At 38.9% G+C, this 20,954-nt stretch overlaps 1 long non-coding RNA gene across 1 annotated transcript in view; it reads right to left on the bottom strand.

Annotated features, from left to right (window-relative positions):
* Positions 1-2,862, bottom strand: part of LOC138172734 (uncharacterized) — an 88,278-nt gene extending 85,416 nt beyond the window's left edge. Inside the window, exon 1 of the long non-coding RNA XR_011171235.1 lies at positions 2,666-2,862. This is a non-coding gene — a long non-coding RNA (uncharacterized lncRNA). The remainder of the gene's footprint in view (positions 1-2,665) is intronic.
* Between the last annotated feature and the right edge of the window lie 18,092 nt (positions 2,863-20,954).

Genomic DNA, 20,954 nt, shown 5'->3' with positions numbered 1-20,954 from the left:
ATTCTAACTCCAGTTTGAAAGCATTCCTTCTCCTCTTCCCAGGTGTTCACCCCAAGCTAATCCAAAGGATTCTTAATCCTTTTGTGCATGTGTAACAGACTGTTTGGATAGTATGCTAAAGCTAAAAAAGTTTTCTTAGGAAAATAAATGTTTAAACCTATAAAATGCATTTAATTTCACTTAACCCCCATTGCCCTGTCTTCGCCCCTCCAAAAAAAAATACATTAATTTCAACTTCGCTATATTATAAATTCAATTACATCAAAATATAGTCATTGAAATATTTTTTAAAACAATACCTGATTAAGACCACCTAAATCCCACCATTCACTTCAACATCTCCACTCACAATCCTATATTATCCCCTACTATACCCAGCACATCTGAAAACTCTTACTTTGACCATCTTAGACTTCAACCAATCTTCATTTCCTCCAGGATTCATCCACTAAACTTCTCATTCCCCATAATATATCATTCCTGTGCTTTTCTCCTTGAACCTGTCACAAGATGACACCCGTGTACAAACATCACACCACCTTCCATAAACCAAGATGTTGGCAATATGCACTTGTCTATAAGTGAGAAACTGACACCACACCATCAGGATCATCTTTTTCATCCCCACTCTTCCTCCTCAGCAGGAATGCAGACTTCCAGACCAAAGGACCAAGAGTGCAACAGATACTACCACTTTCCTCAATTCCCACTAACTGATGCAAAATAATACAGAACACTTTTGGAAGAATTATGTGCCAAATGCAGAGAAATTACAGTGGAATCCACAGGGAGGGAAGGGGGTGAGAGGGAGGAGGAGAGAGCGGAAGAGAGAGAGGAAGGGGGAGAGGGAGGCAGGAGAGGAAGGGGGGAGAGGGAAGGAAAGAAAGCCTCCACACTCTCAGCAGGGGGTGAGAAACCACCCTAAGGGGCTTGTGTCTGGGGCCCATATTGGGATCCTTTACTACAACACACTTTACCAACATACCCCTGCCCACTCCCTACCTCACCAATAAAAAATATTGAATCCCTAATAGAGAATTTCTCAAAGAAGAAAAAGAGATTGAAGGAAAATCTATCAGAAGAGAAGCAAAAGATAGTATTTTTAAAATAGTATATGATCTTTAAAGACAAAGTCATTGACTTGAGAGACAGGATATAGAGAGACAACTTACAGATCATGAGTCTTCCAGAAGAACATTACAAAAACCAAAGGATTTTAAACACCCCAAACAGAAATACAGGAAAGTTAAACAAATATAATTACCAAGAAAAGAATCAGTAATTAAATAAATTAGCTCAGGTTTAGATGTTATTTTTTTAAGAGAAAGAAAAAAAAATAGACCCCACTTATCTCGCCCAGTAGGAACCAAGGTTAAACCCAAGTGTTCTCTGCCTCAGTGACCTTGGACAAGTGATCTAACCTCTCTGGGCCTAAATTTCTTCATCTTTAAAATAAGATCTGATAAACTTAAAGTATCTTCTAACTACAATCTTATTACCCTCACCCTACAACTTTCTTGTCCATAAACACAACAAAGCCCTTAAATCATAAAGCCAGACACCCAAGTCCCAGATCTGTCTCTATCAGCATCTATACAATGTCACCTCAGAAAAACCACCCTAAGCTCCCAGTTTGCTCTGATGGAAACTCTCATTCTCACCATAAGGTTAATTATTTCAAATCAAACGACAGTAACCTTTCCATGTCTCTGACTTCATACCATCTCAACTCTGGGAACTTGACCACTGTGAGAGAGTCAACAAAACTTTAACTTCTACAATGCTTCCCATAACTGTAGTTCTTTGTAGTTTCTATGACTCCTCATTATGTATGTATGCATATGTAATTACATATGTGCATATGCATATAAATATTTCTTCTTAGATTTATATTATATATATTATAGAGATTTATATTATATAAATAATTCTTAGAATTCTATAATTGCAAATTCCATTCCTCACTGAAAATATAAATGAATTAATGTTGTTTGCTACCATATAGAGATATATAGATAAACATATTATAGAATATATATCTGTACATGTACATTTATACATATACATAGCTATGTCAACAAGTAAGGCCCCTTCTTGTAGGAAATGAGCATTTCACATATAAAATCCTAAGGAGAGGAAAAAATACAAGTACCTAGAGGCCTTTGATTTGTCTTTTGAGAAGACAACCAATCCAAAACCGTTCTCCCAGATCTTGCCAGATAATTAAGTAATTAAGTAATAATTAATGGTCTCTTGCTTTTTTGCCTTTACCTCTACAACAGAGAACACTCCCCTCTTTGCCCAATAATAGCACAGATAAAATCCATCTGAACCCAGACAGCACTTTAGCACATGACATCATGGATAAGATCCTTCTTATTCCCCCACATTAGCCAACCTTGAGAAAACAGGAATAATCCAGTCTCAAATTATTTAGTCAGTTAATGCACTCAAAAAATCCTAAAGATTAGATCCAAAAGCAGTGATAACATATAACACCTTGTTCCACTAGTCACTATCCAGAAACCCCTGAAAAAGAGCCGGCGTCCCCCCAGAGAGGGGACTTGTCTATACAAAAAAGAGAAAGATGAAGCTGCCAAAATCAAGGAAGCCACCATGGTATCACCCACATCTGGATACTGATTTGGAAGTTCCCAGCACTCACAACATTCTCCAACTGGCTGTAGGAATCTCTCTTTATAAATCTTCTTTGGAAACACAAGGCTTACACATGGGTTTCCTTCCCCTTCATAGTTTTGACACAGTGTTACTATAGCATCACTTCTTTGGAGAGGTATCTGCCATTAAATGAAAACACTGAGAAGAGTAGCAGCTAATTGAGTCTCCTCCCTGCTTTTAAATCCCTCCAGTTCACAGAACCTTCATTCCAACGACTGCTATGAGAGTGGTTCCACCTAGTTTTTTCTTCTACTCTATTGTCAGCAGCCATCAGCTGCCCCCACCACATCAGTGTCTCCAATTTCAGTGATGCAAAAGCTCTATCATTTTCCTCTATTACAACCATCTGTTTTTTACAGCTTCTATTCATTCTATCCACCCTTCCATTAGAGGGTACTCTACATATCAGAGCTATAACAAACAATTCTTGCATCTGGGACAAGCAGTAAGACAAATTCTCTGAGTGCTAGGGTATGAGTAAGGAGATCTCTGAAAAAGACCTCAGACCTTAGAACAAAGCCCCATGAAGGGACAGACCCTGAGTCATTAGAAAGCCATTTGGAGGGGGATTAGAAATGAAGAAGGGAGCATAATGGTGATGAGAAAGGGAGAAATGCACCTGAGATATGGGTTGAGGGAAGGGGTATGGGATCAGAGAGTGCCTGTTCAAGGTAGAAGGAGCATAAATGCCATCAACACTACCTAAATGTCAGCAACAAGGGCAAAGACCTGATTTCCCAATACCAATTAGAGTTTATCTCTAGCCTCATGACCTTCCGGCTGAGTAAAATCTCAAAGGATCTAATCAAAACACAGCAGAGTCATGAATCTAACATTTTCTCTTCTAGAAAGGATAGACAATGAAGTTGTCACTGAGAATTCATTAAGGTCACCTCTTCTTTCCCATCCCACAATTAAGCCCCCAATTCACTTCCAGGTCAGCTCCAACCATGCCATTTCCATTTTAGCCTCTCTCCCCACTTATTCACCCTCCCCACCCCAAACCTAGGCTCAGCCCAAGAAAGCACCCCAAAAGAGAATTTGACTTATCTTGCTCAGTACCAGGGTTCCATTTCTTCACTACCCAGAAGGCACCAGCTCCAAACCATGATTCCATTTTTACACCCCCAATGTCCTTTTCAGCACTTTATGTGTCATTTTCCCCATGTAAGCTCTTTGAGAGTAAGGACTGTGTTGCTCAATTGTACTGTATTAGTATCCTCAACACAACACACAGCCTGGTATACAGTAAACAAATGCTAAATTAATATTCTCTCTCTCTCTCTCTCTCTCTCTCTCTCTCTCTCTCTCTCTCTCTCTCTCTCTCTCTCTCTCACTCTCTCAGCTTAAATTCATTTCCAAACCACACACACTGATTCTAAGCCCCCATTCCTTAAGAACTACATCTCCTCAGGACCAGGGCCAATTGAAAACAATGTACAATAAATATTCTAGATTTAGACCTCTTCCTCCAAGACCTGGCATTTTACAGACAAGATGGCTTGTAACTATAGATTTAAGAGCTCAAGTTCCACACAGCCAACCATCCAGAAATCACTTAGAGCAATCAGTAACCTGCCACACCTGCCACATCTCCCTCCCCTCAGTCACCCCCTTGCTTCTCTTGGAAAGAATAGAATTAGAAAAACAGAAAACTCCAGTTCTACTCTCTAAATAGCTCTCATCAAATATTTATTACATGCTTACTTTATACCAGGCACTATGCTAAACACTGGGGGTAGAAATTAAGTCAAAACCAAACAAATAAAAACAGTCCCTGTCCTCAGGAAACTTAGTCTCATGGGGGAGAAAACATGAAAATAATTATATACATACACCCTATATCCCAGAAAAATTAAAGTCCATCTAAAAAGGGGAAGTTCTAGCATTTAACAGGGATCAGGAAAGATAGTATTGCACTTGTGATTCAAGATCATTTCATCTGTTCACCACCTCCCCTCATTTAGCTTGCTTGGGTTCAGGAAACAAGCCAAGGAAGACAATCCTTTCACACAAACTAGAAAAGTGCTGCCCTAAGACGAGAGAGACAGAGACAGACAGATAGATAGGCAGACAGAGACAGAGAGAGAGAAAGAGAAAACAGAGAGAGAGACACAGAAAAATGTTACATGATTACTTTAACATATATTTAAAAGAAATAACAAGTTATTATTAATAGATTTGCAGTTTCACGTGCAATCATCTTTCTATTCAATTATGTTATGGAAATGCTTATTTTACTTCTTAAGTTCAGAATAAAATAATTTTTTAAATTTAAATTAAACTAAATTAAAATATTTTTAAATAAAAAATTTTTATTTAATTTTTTTTTTATCACTGTCCTGATTGTCGGTTCCCTCAGTCATCCAGTATAACTTAGCCCTGCCTGGGGTCCAGCCAAGCTTTTCTTCAGCCTCTGGATTTCTCAACAACGGGAATGTCACTCCTGTCCTACTCCCCTCTACCCTTACAGTTCTGGAATGACAATCAAATTAATTGTTCCAACCCTACCTCCTAGCCAGCTAAATGTCACATTGGATAGAGTCCCAGACCTGGAGTTAGAAGGACCTAAGTTCAAATCTGACCTCAGTTTCCCCACCTACAAAATTGGGATTATAACAGCAACCACACAGAGCCAGGCTTATGCTAGTAGGTGCTATGTCAATGCTTATTCCCCTCTGACGTCACTCCTCTATATGTTGTCTCCCCCCATTAGAATATAGGATTAGGATATAAGCTTCCCAGAGTATCTTTTGTATTTTTATTGCCAGTCTTTTGTAAACACTTAATAAATGCTTCAAAAAAAATTCATCCAGATATGGAAGAGATGATTCATTTTACAGATACAGAAACTGAGGCTCAGGGAGGTTAAATGGCTTGCCTAAAATGACGTTGGTAGCGAGCACCAGTGAACAGTATTTGAACCCAGGTCCTTTGTCTTCAGAGTTAACAATCTTTTCCCTGTAGCATGCTATTCTACCAGTAAAGTTAGACTAGTCAGGCAACCTTGGGCTCCAATCCATAACATGAGGGAGTCATAAATACTTTGACCCTTGTTTACCTCATCTGAAAAATGGGAAAATGCCACTCACCTCTACAAGACGGTTAGAAAGAAAATATTTTTACATTCTAAAGAAGCATCAGCTCTCTAATCTTCCTGTGGGGAAAAAAGAATCTGAGAAACACTATTTTCTACTCCTTTGCACTGAAAGAGTCTACTGACATCCCCAGAGAGTTGCAGAGGTGGGGAACCCGTCTCCTCGAGGCCACTGTACCACGTAGCTGCCCTTTGACATTTGTACCCTTCAATAATAACTTAATAAGGACTCATCCCCACCAATATTCACTACCTGGAAACTTCTGAATTTTGGTTCATGTCTCTCTAAGGAATGGCTGTGCTCCACACTCTCCTGTTTCTCCTGCAAACAATGAAGCTTACAAAATATCGTAGAATAGTTTTTATTTAAGTTTAAAAATAGTTTTAAAAAGTTAAAAAAAAAAAAAGCGATGAAACAGCCCCCTTCTTGGGAACTCTCCTTCCCACAAGGTCCTATTGTTTACCACTGATCAGGTATCAGCACCCTGAATGGCATATACTATAAATACAAGCATATACACTATATACATAAACCTATATTGTACATATATGCATATGTATATAAAGAATTATTCATATATAAGCAAATGCATATATGTAAATATTTCATAAAATATATATACATTTATATCTATTATACAGGATATGTGTGTATGTATATAGTATTTCCTAGTACTGAGTCACTATTCCTTTCCCACTAGGTAAAGTGCCTAAACGTACTTATATACACTACATGTAAGATAAAAAATTTTGATGACTCACATAACATAGACATGGCTCTGAAAGGTCTTTCTCTGTTTTGTTCTGCACACAGGGAGAGCATGAGGCAGAGCTCATACCCGCTGCAGCCATGAAAGGCAGTTCACTTGGGCTATGCCCATCAAAATCTCTTACTTTGCACTCCCCTTTGAAATTCTGATTAGTTTCCTAGCTGCCCTAGTCATCCTGACCTGGGAAACAGCTATCTGCTGCTTTTATTTTCTACCTTAAATGTTTCTGTTTAAAAAAAATAACTAGTTGGTTTTCCCCTAGAATTTAAGCTTTTAGAAGTTTGTGAAGAAATGACAGGTTATACGATTTTTATCTTGTAGTCACATGGGTTTTGTCTAGATACCTAGTATAGCAGTCCAGAAATGTGAGGTCTGGAATTGGGTTTCATTTTCATCATCTCTAAATAGGAGAATGTGGTCTCAGTGATGTAAGGACATTTTCTCTCTTGCCCCAATTTTTTTTTTGCTCCTTTCATTTTTTTTTTATTTTAAAGTAGATCTTAAATTAATATATTCTTATTTTATCATGTGTATTTTATATATTTTTCTATATACATATATGTGTATATATATATATACACATATATGTATGCGTTACTTCCCAATAAACTCCTTCAACCTTATAGAACTATGGCTAATAAGAAATACAGTCAGAGCAAATTAAATCATGCCATTGGTCATATATAAAAAGTATGCCTTATTCCACACCTATTCTCCACTCACTTTTTGTCCATAGGTAGGAGATATGCTTCATCATCATCATCATTATCATCAGTTCCTCAGAAGTCATTCCAAGTGATTCCATTCCAGTGATCATTAATCCCTACATTGTTCAGAAGTTTGCAATCTTTTAGCATTGTTTTTCTTTACATTGTCATGGTCATCATGTAATCCCCATTTGTAACAGTAAATTCTTTATTCATGACACACAGATATCCCTAACCCATGTTAGGCCAACTATGAGGAAATCTCATTACCATGGCAACCCAAGAAAGGGACTTCTTAATTCATAATCATATATCAGACAGTCACAACACAGAATGAATGTACTTTTGTCCCAGGGCAGGAACAAGTGACATAGTACTTTATATTATTTACAACTGTCTATAAACCTTGCCAAAAGATCCTTTGGAGGCCTAGGAACCAAGTGCCCCCATAGGTCTCCTCACAATCACTGCATCTATAATGGAACTGATGATATATGAGATTACATTGCATATTCTTAAATACTATGCCATCAGCCTTCTTAGACTGATCATCATGCTGCCATGACATTTCCCTTCTCAATCCCATCACACCCCAGCTGTGCCTTACTTCCCTCCTTCCTCAACTGGATTTTCCCTAGACAGAGTCTGTTATGGCTTTACCAAGTAGCAGGTAACAATTATGTGTACAGGCCTGAAGAGCTGTGGGAAATCTGGATACACAGTTCACTGTCCCTACTATTTAAGAAACTGAACTCTTTTTTTAAAAAATTCAATTTTATTTTATTTTCAGGTTTATATTTTCTCCCTTTTACTTCCCTCTCCTCTCTCCACTGAGAGCCCAAGAAAAATAAAACCCATTACAAACACGTATAGTCAAGCAAAATCAATGCCTTGTTTATACATGCTCTAACCACTGCATCACTTAGCTGCCCTGAGCTTTAATTCTTGATAAGGAGACAAGACATACAAACCAAATACTGAGAATCAGACTATGTATAACTTCTAGCTTATTGTTTTGAGTGGAAACTGGAAGAGAAATGGGCAGAGCAGAAAAAGGCAATGGGGTAGTCAGGAAAGGTTTCAGTCATTCAGCAAACATTTCATAAAAAGATAGTCTTAGAGTTTGAAGGAAACCATTTAGTCCTTACACCTGTGAAAATTCCGTCTAAATTATCCCCAGCAAGTGATCGTCCAATTTTTTAAGGCCTCCAGTGAAGAGGGAACTCACTACCTGCCGAGGAAAGCCCTTCTGCTTAGGACAGGTCTGATTGCCTACCAGAAAGCCTACCATAATCCCTCATCAAGGCTTGGTCTGCCTTTTTGCACCTTCCATCCAATCCTCCTTATTCTGTTCTCTGTGGCCAAATGGAAGATACCCAATCTGTTTTACACATGATAACCCTTCAAATACATGAATATTCTATCTCCTCAAGTCTTCTATTCTTCAGATGAAGCATTCCCAGTCTTTCAGCATTTATATCAAATGACATAAACTCAAAACCCTTCTCCATCTTGATTACCCTACTCTGGATAACCTCCAGTTTATCAATGCCCTTCCTAAAATGGTAAGCCAGAACAGAACACCATACTTCATTGGTAGCCTTGTCAGGGAAAAGTAAAATGGGACTCTTCCACATGCCACCACCCTGATTTCTAGATACCATGCCTCTCTTAATACAACCTAAAATCACATTTGCTTTTTTATTTTTATTTTTTTTGGTTTTCATATCACACTGTTGACTCATTTTAATCTGTGGTTCAAAAATCATTTTCAGACAAGGTGCTGTCTAGCTTACCCAAGTGGAAGTCTTTACATATTTAACCCAATCTGTTAAAAAAAACTTTGGGGATCCAAATGCTGTCATGGCTATTCCTTCCAATCTCTATCAACTGAAAACTTAATAAACATGATATCTATTCCTTCATCCAGTTCACTGGTAAAAGTGTGGAACAACACAAAGTTATACACAGATTGTGACTAGCAATCTTCTTCCAAGTTGACATCAAGCCATCAATGACTATTCTTTGGGTCTAATCATTCAATCAGTTTAAGATCCACCTTACTGTGCTATTATCTAGTCTATACACATAGAAGACTTAGCCAAATACTCAAGGTGATGAAACAGGATCTTGTGTGATTGAAGGGACATTTCCCATGAGGCTCTAGGCCTCAAGGACAAAGCTGATTAATGTTACTTAGGCTCCAATTTCAGGTGACACTTTGCCTGAAGTGCAAAGGCGATTGAATCGGGATGGAACAGAAACTTCTGGGAACTTCAATATGGTTCATCCTTAAGACCTAGAGTCCCAGGGGAATTATAGAATTATAGTCCCTTCAATCAATCCTGCTGCCCTTACCATGAAGCTCTTCCCATTTTTGAAGTAAGGTTTACTTCTCCCTAACAACTTGGAGAATGGAGGGGGTTTATTTTCCCTTTATCTTATTTATCCTCCCTTCTAAGTCTTCACTTCCAACACAGATAGCAATTACTTGGTGTTACTAGAAATACAAATGTAGCAAAGTATGTGTATAGGTGCACTTAATAAAAGATGTATTGAATTGAATGGAGGAAAAGGAATTTGAGTCTGGTAAAATGTGTTTAGGCAGAAGGGAAGGCAATATGAGCTAGGGAATGTCCATAAACTGTGTTCTTGGAACAGTGAGAATAAAAGCTGAGATAATAATGTGTGGAGAAATAGTAGAAAATTGGGGAAAATTAGAGTCTAGAGAATCTTAAAAGCCGAACAGAGGGCTTTAGACTGGTAAAACTGAGACAGTAGTTAGAGGGGTCTAGTGTAATGGAAATTCAGATATAGAATGATAAATTCTGGATTCTAACCCAAGTAATTCAATGTGTGTGATAGGACCAATGTTTTCCTGATGCAACTTTCTAATGACCTCAGCTTCCCTGAAGCAACTTCCCCAGTGATTGGCCCCCAAACAAATTCTTCCTTCTTCCTTAACTCAGTTTCTTGATCTGGGCACATTAAAAGACCAGTCACACATAGATGAAGCCTCTCAGACTTTGTAGGTGCCTGAGACCACATGAGCCACCATAACCTGACCAGCTATGCTTCCAGATAAAGACAAAAAGGGACCACTCCAAAGAAACTGAGCATATCATTGCATGATAGCCCTGTTATGTTACAGCAAAGTTAACCTCTTTCTTTGTTAAATGTTTGATGATATCTCATTTTGATCCAATATCACAGCTGAACTAAGAGGGCAGCAGGGGTTAGAACCACTCTTACAATGCTGTGTTTCCTTAAGTGAATTGCTTCCCCTCTCTGGGCCTCAGATTCTACTGTAAAATGAAGAGCTTGGGCTAGGTTTTCTCTAAGGTCTCTTGCAACCATGGACTATTCTGAATATAAGAATGCTCTAAAAGGTGATTTATAAATATGTGGTAAGCAGAATTGTGACGTTTAAAAAGTTCAAGGGGTGGCTAAGTGGTGGAGTGAATAGGGCACTGACCCTGGGGTCAGGAGGACATGAGTTCAAATCCAGCCTCTGACACTTGACACACTAGCCGTGTGACTTTGGGCAAGTCACTTAACCCCAACTGCCCTCCAAAAAGCAACCCCCCCCAAAAAAAAAGTTTAAGACATATAATTTCTGGGTAGTCATTGTATTAATAATGCTGTCATTTTAATAAAAAATAAAAAGTTCAGTGGCACTCCTGAAGGCCAAAGAACCCCATGGTTGAGGCTCAAAGCTTTGTTTATATGACCTTGGAAAAGTGGGTGTTCCAGAGAATGGCAATCAGCTTTGGCTGGTTAACAAGAAATGAGAGAGAATGAACATTTCTAGGTTGCACTTTTTTTTTTCTTTTTGGAGGGGGGAAAGGCAGGGCAATTGGTGTTAAGTGACTTGCCCAAGGTCACACAGCTAGTTGTGTGTGTGTGTGTGTTAAGTGTCTGAGGCTGCATTTGAACTCAGGTCCTCTGAATTCCAGGGCCATTGCTCTATTCACTGCCACGAAGCCGCCACCAAGCTGTACTTATTCTAATGACCTTTGATTGTGTCATTTACTTCTAAATGACCCCCAGTCCTGAACCATCAACTGAAAGAACATATTCCCACCCAAACCTGAGTAGAACACAATAGACTTCCCCACCTAAGTAGGGTCTGAATAAGATTGTTAAGAAAGTTAACCCAATCTCATTATCTTCATGTCTTTCAAGAGATTGAACTTTAAAGTTTAAAAAACAACTTTAAAAAGTTGTTGTTTATACTTCATTATAGAACAAGACCATGACATCCGGAAGATGATGCCATAACTTGGAAGGGAACTGAATTTAAGTGAGGATGGGTTGTGCAAGGCCACCAGCCTCACTTTCTCCTCTGAAATCATCTGGCTCCAATGGCAAGACATAGATCAGAATGACTGAAGATGCCTCCCCCCCACCAAAAAAAAACCCAACAAAATGGATCTCCTCAAATCATTGGCTGTTAATAATCATTTCTCTCAGAATGCAGTAAAAACTAGAATCAGAGATCCAGGCATGAAGCTTCCATTGTAATCTGAGTGATTAGGACCTGAACTAGTGAAAGTGAAAAAAAGAAGAGATTTATTTCAGACAGTTAAACAGAACATAAGATTAATGGTGCTGAAGGAATAGGGATGAATCACAGATTACTCTCTGATGTGTAGTGTGGGAGACTAGTGATTCTGTTGACAGAGGAGTAATGGCAGACAGAGGAAAATATTATGAGTTTAGTTGTGGGCTTGCTGAATTTAAAGTGAGGACAGGACACCCAGGGGGGAGATGTCCAGCAGCCAAGATAGAAAGAACTCTAAAGATGCAGATTTCAGAGTCTAACTCCTAGAATTGAGAAGCTCATTGGTTTTGTTTTTGGTAAACAAGAATTGCCAACAAAAATATTTAATCACACAAAGTAGATCCTAGCTAAAACCTTAAATGTATTGTTTCCGTTTTTTAAGCATTCTAATGTGAAAACTAACTATTGTGGAAAAGGTGCTGATCTTGGACTAGGAAAAGGCATTTCCTCATCTGGGAGTTCCCTACCCATGAAATCCTAGATCCAGGCCCTTTTCCTGTCCCTATCTTTATCCCTATCCCTATACTATTTTTAAGAAGATTGTAACAAAAATTTCCTCTTTTATTCCTGTGTTCCTTTTTAAAATTTTTTCTTCTTTTTACTTTCTGGATTTTGCTGCTATCGGTATTCACACAAGAGCTCATTTGTAAGATAGCATGATCCCATGGGTAAAGGGTGAGCCTTGAAATCAAGAAGACCTGGTTCACGTCTTACCTCTGACTCACACAAGTTGTGTGATGATGGCCAATTCATTTAACCTCAGTGTCCCAGCCAATGCTCTCAAGTTAGGAAAAAATACCTATATTGCCTCAATGGAGGTCATTTCTGTTCTGGGAGAATCCCATAATGAACAGGTCAAATCTCCTGAAAAAAATATTTACATAGTTATTGTCAACATGTATATTATATTTGTTCTACTCTGTTCACTCTGCATCACTTCCTAGAGTTTCTTCCACATTCCTTTGGATTCTTCATATTTGTCATTTCCTATAACAAAAAAAAAATCCCCTTGCATTCATATATCACAATTTGTTCTATTATTTCCCAGTCATCGAGCATATGGTTTATTCCTGGGTTTCTGCTATCTTAGCCAATGCTCTATGAATACTTATGTGCAGGAAAGGGCAAAAAAGCCTGTAAAGAATGTCTTTATGTTACATTCTACCTTGTAAGGTTCCCAGCACTGAATTTTATCATTTTCAACTTACTTGCCAATTTAATGGGAGTAGGTTGGTATGTACCTTCCTTCTGAGATTACCTTCCATCTACTTTGTATATAGGCAGCTAGGCGGTACAATGGATAGAACTCTGAACCAGTCAGGAGGACCTGAATAAAAACCCAACCTCAGACACTTACTAACTGTGTGACCCTGGGCCAGTCACTTAACTCTGTTTGCCTCAGTTTCCTCATCTGTAGAATGAGCTGGAGAAAGAAATTGCAAACCCCACTCTAGTATCTTTGCCCAAAAATTCCCAAATAGGGTCATGGAGAGTTAGACACAAGTGAAACAGCTGAAGAACAACTCTACACACCTTGTATGCACACAGTCATTTATGTGCATGTTGTCTCCCACTATGAGCTCTTGAAGATGAGAACCATGTTTTTGCCTGTCTTCATACCCCCAAGTGCTTAGCACAGTGACTGACACATTATAAGCTTATTGAGATAAGTACTGGGTGACATCTTAATTGGAACGGTCTAGGGACCATATTGTAATCATCCTGAAGTCTATCTTAGCACTCTCACCAGGCAGAGGCAAAAGAGAACATGGTCTGCCAAAAAAACACCTCTGGGCTCCAGCCAGGCCTCACACCTCCCCTTCCTGGCTATGCTATAGTCCATGCCACCTGGTTCCTACACGTTAGGCAGTGGCATAGCTACAGTCAACTATGATGATCAGGGCTTCAGGGATACATGGAATAATAGTAATGTCAAATTAACTGCCCAAAGCTTCTAAATTACATTTACCAGGAAGCTGGTGAAGTGAGAAACCACTTAGGGAGCTTTCTGCAGTTTTTCCTCATGCCAGGCAGTTATCAAAAATGCCCAGTGCTAGACTTAAAAAAAAAAAAAAGATCTATAGTAGGACCCTAAATGTTTTCTCCTCTCTCCTACCCTATCTATCAAAGTAAATTAGAATGGTCTTTGAAGAAGATACCAAAGTGCTTGATAATGATCTTTTATGAAGCTACCTAACTTATCTATGCAGAGAAGAAACAAATGTCTGCCAGATCAGATCAACAGAAATAGAAAGAGATACTATGCTAGAACAAGAGAATGGCCCGACAAACATTTCTACCATGGGAAAGTAAAAGATGACAATGATACTTATTTATATATTCTGCTGTTTGAAAAATAGGTCTATACAGAAGAAGAAAGGCTGTTTTTTTTAATGTTGTTTTGTTTCTTTGTTGTTATATGAGACTGCTCTCTTGCTGCTGCTTCATATTCTGATAACCGCCCCCCCTCCTCCCTACCTCTGCCCCCCTCCAATGCTGCTAGTGTGCCTTTTTTGAGAAAGGTCAATTTTATTTGCATGTGACTTTTTGAAAATTTCTGTCTTTGAGGGATTATAGACTCAAAAGACACTCCTTCCCACACATTCATACACACACACCCTTTTTTTTATTTTTAGTACCTCATGTTTTCTGAGGACAAAGGGGCATGGAACCAGGAGCCCCAATGCAGCCCAGCAAAAATGGTCCAGCAGGACCATGGGAATGGTATCTTTACTGCTCTAGCTTATTTTCCCAGAGGTGCTTGCATTGTAAGGTTCAGCTGCCACTTATTCCCAATATTCTATCTGTATGTATGTGTATGTGTGTGTGTGTGTGTGTTTTCTGCTCCTTTTCATGAACTGTTTGCTGCTTGTCTCCCTGCTGTCTTCTCTGCCTGATTGTGATGAGTGTGATTTATTATTAGAAAGTTGCCAAAGCTAAGTTCTTAGTGAAAAGTTGTTATATAATTTGGGTACTTGTCTATGAGCTCAAATTTCCCCAATATGATCCATATACATTTTAATTGTATTTGTTTAATAAACTTATACTCCTGATTCCAAAGAAAGCTCTGCGAGACTTAGTTGTCACACACTATCTGTCAAATGCTACATTGTCAAATCTAAAATATCCTAAGTTCATAAGACTCTTAGAATACACATTAAAGAAGCGTACACATAGAGGAGTTGTCTTAACAATCATAGTTGACATTAATTTAGCATTTTAAGGCTTATACAACACTTTCCATACATTGTTTCATTTGTACAAAGAAGGGAACTGAGACTTTAAAAAGTGAAATGACTTGTCTGGGATGGTACACATAGTATTCAAACCTAGGAGTCCCTGACTACAAGAGTAATAATTCTATTCACTTTCCTATGGGAATTAGTATTAAGTTTAGTTTAATTAGCATTAAAAATTAGTATTATTAGTATTAAGACTATCTTGTTTGAATAAGTAACATTAGAGACAATTGAGCATCTCCTCTTTATACTTTCTTCTAATTTGGTGCCAATTTTGGACCCTTGTTCTAACTAGTTGATGATCTGATGGCTCACAGACAGTTGCTTCAAAATTAATCTCCAATACTGGTAACTCTCACTTGTTTTCCTGTCTAACAATGGAGTTAATTTCATGGTCATACCTATGTAAAGTACTGCACCAAAACTCAATATACAATGCCTACAATCTATATGGAAAAAGAAAGTACAGGGGCAGCTAGGTGGAGAAGTGAATAGAGCACTGACCCTGGAGTCAGGAGGATGTGAGTTCAAATCCGGCCTCAGACACTTGACACACTTACTAGCTGTATGACCTTAGACAAGTCACTTAACCCCAATTGCTTTGCCTTCCCCCCTCAAAAAAAATTTTAAAACAGAAAAAGAAAGTACAAAGAGATCAGAACTTCCCATCCATTTGCAAAAGAAACACAGAAATCATGCATCTTAAGAAATGCATTTGCTTATTCTATCCCAAGCTACAGTTGAAGGCAGGGAGAAAGTATTCATTGGCTTACAGAATAAGGAAATATCTGTGGGGAAAGTAAGCTTGGTATAGAAGCATTTCCCTCAGATACATATAATAGAGGGTAAACAAAAGACATAGTCACACTTGGTTCATAACTGGTCGGCCACTGCACTTAGAGACAGTTTGTTGTGTTCCAAGTAAAGGGACAAAAATTTGCTAATCAGCTAGTCTGTCTTGACTATGGAAACCTCAAGACTGGGCAGCTTCTGTCTTTTGGTTGTTCTTGCACAAAAAACTGGACTAACCAAAACATTAGGATTAAGGGTGACTGCCCATTTAACATGAAATAGAAACTTATGCTAAAATGGTTTCAATTATGTCAAGTGGGCCTGCTTCTCTCTGTTACCATACCCCCCCAAGTTGTGCTTGGGACAAATGGTCCATGCTCTGAATGTCTACAGTGTATCACAAAATGTCATTTGTTGTTTTTGCACATACTACAAAATGCATCACATCCTTCACTTGTCATTCCAAGGAGAAACTACAAGCCATTTTTACATTTAGTTGGAACTTTCTTCAGATTTAATTTATTGTGGCAATGTCAACATTGATTAAGGTCATTTCCTTTAATGATATGTCAACTAATTGATCATTGAACAGATATCTCCCATTTAAATAAGCAGCAATTAAAGCAATATTGATATGATCCTAAGCAACATTAATCCTCCCTTCCCCGATTCTACCACTATTCCTGTAGAATTAGGAGCCTAGACAAACTTAATGGATTTTTATGGTTCTGTACCAGGAATTGCAACAGCCAAAGACTCCATCTCCTGATGGCCATTCTTTATAAGTCTCTCATTACTTAGCTAGACTAGCCCTCATGCAGTAAGGAGACTCTATCCCTATGAGCATGCCTGAAACCTTTCCAGGTTTATAAAACCTGGAAGTGTTTTAGCAGCACTGGAACAAATCTGAGAACCAAGGAATTACCTCAGTGCCATGAGGAGATACTGAAGCTTTGTTTGGGGGTTTGTTTGTTTTTTTGTGTGGAGAAAATTTGTTCAGTCATTTCAGTCATGTCTAACTTTTCATGACCCTATTCAAGGGTTTTCAAAGATCCTAGAGTGGTTTGCCACTTCCTTTTCCAGCTCATTTTATTTTATATTATTTTGCATTTTTGGAGGAGAGAGGGCAGGGCAATTGGGGTTAAGTGACCTGCCCAAGGTCATATGGCTAGTAAGTGTCAAGTGTCTGAGGTTGGATTTGAACTCAGGTCCTCCTGACTCCAGGACCAGGAGCTCTATTCACTGTGCCACCTAGCCACCCCATCCAGCTCCTTTTAGAGATGAGGAAACTGAGCCAGAGTTAAATGGCTTGCCCAGGGTCACACGGCTTGGAAGTGTCTGAGGTCAGAGTTGAAGTTGGGAAGAGAAGTCTTCCTGACTCCAGGTCCAGCACTCTACCCACCATGCCACCTAACTGGAGAAAATGCATACTTGTATGACATGACTGAAAGGTGCTACAGGTGGTGTCTATTACTTAGTGAAGTATAGTCACAACCCACAGTGTGCAGGGGTCCCATACCTTTCACCTTGGAATGTCAAATGCCCTATTTCTCTGTGTCTTTGGATCTCACACTGGTATGTCTAGGTTCCCAGAGATCATCACCACACATTTATATTCAAATTCTCTCAACATCCTGGGGATAACCCCTGGACATCACTCTAGCTCTTGAACTGTTGTATTGTATGTTTTTGTAGCTATACAACCAACCACTCACAGTAATGACATTTTGGGATTTTACACTAATTAAATTGTTAAATGAGATAATATTTGGAAGTGTTTAGCACCGTGTCGCTCATGTCATAGGCACTGTATTAATGTTTATTCCTTTCCCTCTTAAATAAAAACTGTTTTCTTAGAAATAAAGTAATAATAAAAAGTAAAATAAAGTAAAAAAGACAATAATATTATAGATAAATATATATAACATAAATATATTAAAGTAAATGTAAGTAACAGCATACCTATAAACCTAGATTATACTCTTCCACCAGTGAACCAGTATGTATTTTATCTTTTTGGATCTGCTTGTTTCATTCTGCATCAATCCATATAAATCTTCCAATATTTTTGAACTCCTTATACTTGTCATTTCTTGCTACCCAGTAATGTTCCCTTACACAATCTGATAGATGTTCACTTTGTTCCAATTATTTGCTGATATAAAAATGTTTCTATGGCTATATTGGACACATGTTCATTATTATTTTAATATTAATTACTATAATTATAATCACTAGAAGTTATTTAATGCTTTAAGGTTTGCAGAACATTTTACATATGTGGATCCTGTGGAAAACCCAATCACCAAGCAAATCAGGGTAGGCAGGCCAGTGAAGCAACAAGACACCCTAAGGGAGGGGCAGACAGTGGCACGTGCCAGATGAGTCTTGCCCCAGCCACCCCTCAGACTCTGATAGGAACAGCCCAGGTCCCTGAGCCCAGGAGCCTTGAAAATACCAATGAATCCAGTTCGGTCTCCTCACTCATCATCCTGGGAAGCGACACCAGTGGGTTATAGCCCAGCAACTGCTCCTGTACATACTACAACCACAGCCACTAAAGATGCAGAAAAGGTAACTCTTGCCACCAAAGCCATTGGCATTGCCCAGTGGTTCAACATCAGAAACTGATAGGATTCTTATCAGTGGAAATAACATTTCAAAGGAGGTTTTACCATCTGCTTTGCCACTGAACCTTAAGATCCATAGGATCTTTCCATCTGACTTGCTGCTGAAACCTTCTAAATGTGTTGTCTCCCCACCCCCTTTAGAACATGAGTTCCTTGAGAGCAGATGCTCTCTTAATTTTTTGATTTGTGTATCCCCAGTGCTTTAACCATAATAAGTTTTATTAATAGTTATTCGTCATCCATTCATTAATACATGCTTTATTCATCCTTACAACAACCCTATGAGGGTGGTGCTATTATTATCACTATTTTACAATTATGGAAATGAGACTGAGAGGAGGTAAGTGACTTGCCTAGAGTCAGACAGCTAATCCATGTCTGAAGCTAGTTTTGAACTGGGCCCTCTGACTCCAAGTCCAGCACTCTCCTACCAACTCCTACCTGGCTGCCTCATGGCTATTTCTGGCTTTTACCCTGGTATTTATATTCAGTAGTATGATGGCTGGTTCTAAAAGTATGGACAGGTTAATTGTTGTTCTCTCATAATTTGAAATATCTAGAATGGCTGACACATTCACAGCTCTATCAAGAGTTAATTACTTTGTCTATTTTCCCTTTTTTGTCACCGCGGCTAAATTCTTGCATGTGAAGTAAAACCTCAGAATTATTTTAATTTATAATTCTCTTCCCAGACCTTTTGTTCTTCCACATGAATCTTATTATTTTCTTTCGTCTATTGCCCTAAAGTAACTTTTTGTAAGAATGATTTCTTTTCCTTCCTTGTCCGGTGTGTTATCTCTACTTAAGTTTGCAGAATCATAGGCTCAGTACTGGAAGAGATCTCAGAACTCGCCTGTACACACACATACACACAGGTCTTCAACCCCTTGTTGGGGTCTGTTTTGGAATGGAATCTAAGGAAGAGTAAGGGTAAGAGTAAAAATGGAAACTCCTGAATTTTTTTCAAAGAGGGTTAGTGGGGGAGTACACAGGAAAGACCCTATGGCAAGGAGCCTGAACTCTAATCAGCTGGGGAAAGGGTAAGGCTGGAACCACTCCAATGTTCAGTCTTTGTGCAAGGGTTGAGGAGAGAGAGACAATTCCAACTGTTCTTATAGGTCCCCAGAGGACAAGATCAATCCCTTGTCCAATGAGACAGTCAGGGATTCCCCTCATCTCAGACTAGGTATGGAGGGCAGGAAGCCAGACTCCCAAGCCCTGGTTTAAGGGAAGGTTCCCTGGCCCTGTACGTGCTAGATCTTGCCTGTGGATGGTACCTCTGGGCATTGGTCAGTGCACAAGATAGGAGCTGAGATGGTTTTAAAAAAAATCAGAACCCCTTGACACATGGCCCAGCCAGGTATGTAGGCTCCAAGAACCAGGTCAAATGGACACTGCAGCATTTTTGGCAGTCAACAGCAGGAGGCACAATCACTCCCCTTTCTCTGAATTACTTTTTTTTTTCTTTTTTTCTTTTTTTTTTAATCTTCCAGTTGTGATTGTACAATAAAGAGGCGAGGTGCCAGTTCTTAACTGATGAGGCATTTGTGACAGAAATGGTTCTCTGGCTTCTTTCTGCTCAGACATTGAACAGGAAGTCCTTTCCTACCTCTTTCACCTCATCACCCAATGTTATCTATTATCTGAGCTAATCGCCCCCATCTTTGTCCAATGCTCCTTGCAAGGCAAGGTTTCAAAATACCTTCCCACCAACCATATGGTCACCTCCCTCACTGGATAAACCACAATGTCAGTGGTGCTCTTTGGAGACAATTCCCAGAATTGACCATAATTCCCTCTTCTCCATGCCATATGACTAACTTTGAATAGAGCGGGACTATTATCTCCCTCAATCTGGACACACCATATTTCTACAGTTTATCACCTTCCTTTTTTTTTCATTTCTGCATCATACAGTCAGTTCTTTTGGAGCTCATGATTAACTAAAATGCATCAGTCTTTTCCCCATGAACTGCTGTCAAACAAGGTCTACCCCATTCTGTGTCAGTGCCACTGATTTTTTTCACAACTAAATCCCTTTCAAATTTCATTTCATTAGATTAAGTTAATCATTCCAGCCAGTTGAGTCCCTTTTTGAATCTCGGTTCTCTTCCCCACTGAATTAGGTATTGCTACCAGCTTCATGTTCTGCTCCTGATTAGTAAAACCACATCTTTTTCTGCCTTACACTTGTCAGGGATTACAAAGCTGACCAGAACAGGACTGGGGATCCTTTCAGACATACCTTTTATATCTTCTTTCCTAACTCAAAATGCCTAAGCTTCTTTATCCTCATATAGCATCCCCTTCATTCCTGACACTCCAGCAATTTTATTGATCTCACTTTGGTCTCATTCTGATCCTGTTGTGTTTTTCTTGAGTGATCAGAGTGGTACATAATATTCCTGGTGAAGTCACAATGTTCTTTTGAAGAAAGAAAGAAAGAAAGAAAGAAAGAAAGAAAGAAAGAAAGAAA

Source organism: Petaurus breviceps, unplaced genomic scaffold (genome assembly GCF_028583685.1).
Source record: "Petaurus breviceps papuanus isolate PSGF00001 unplaced genomic scaffold, PetGlider_PUasm1.0 551, whole genome shotgun sequence".
Taxonomy (NCBI): domain Eukaryota; kingdom Metazoa; phylum Chordata; class Mammalia; order Diprotodontia; family Petauridae; genus Petaurus; species Petaurus breviceps.
The sequence above is the reverse complement of the archived record's forward strand: the minus strand, read 5'-3'. Positions and strand labels throughout refer to the sequence as shown.